Source organism: Aedes aegypti, chromosome 3 (assembly GCF_002204515.2).
Source record: "Aedes aegypti strain LVP_AGWG chromosome 3, AaegL5.0 Primary Assembly, whole genome shotgun sequence".
Taxonomy (NCBI): Eukaryota; Metazoa; Arthropoda; class Insecta; order Diptera; family Culicidae; genus Aedes; species Aedes aegypti.
Window position 1 is genome coordinate 309,371,356 of NC_035109.1, and position 506 is coordinate 309,371,861.

Consider the following 506-nt stretch of genomic DNA (forward strand, 5'->3'; position numbering starts at 1 on the left):
GCTTAATGGATCATTGAAGGTAGTTTTTGCAAGTGCTCACCGCATCAAAATAAAGGCGCCACTGTATATGGGATTTAACATTGTGACAGCATTGCTGTTCTGTCAAACACACAAGACTACGGTAGCGCTATCTATGCTTTTCATAGCGGCCGTTTTGGTTATTTTAATGATCCATTCCTTCCCAGAATTGTGCAAAACTAACGTCCAGGGTTTTGTCAGAATCCTGTCTATAATTAAGTGAGATGTTCTTTCACCAAATCGACCTACATTTTATGTTCAAGTTGGTAGAACAATCAATGGGCCACGAGTCTTCGAAGTCTTCGTGGGCCGTACGTCGTAGGGCAGCCCTGATCTAGAGCGCCCTGTGAGACACGCGCATCACGTGCATATTATTTCCGGTGCTACCCACCAGACTGCGCGCAATCGATGTTCGAAATTCGAACCTGTGAGAGAAGGGAAAGAGAGAGTACCGTTTTGACATTCCGCCTCCCCCGCAATTTCGCAAA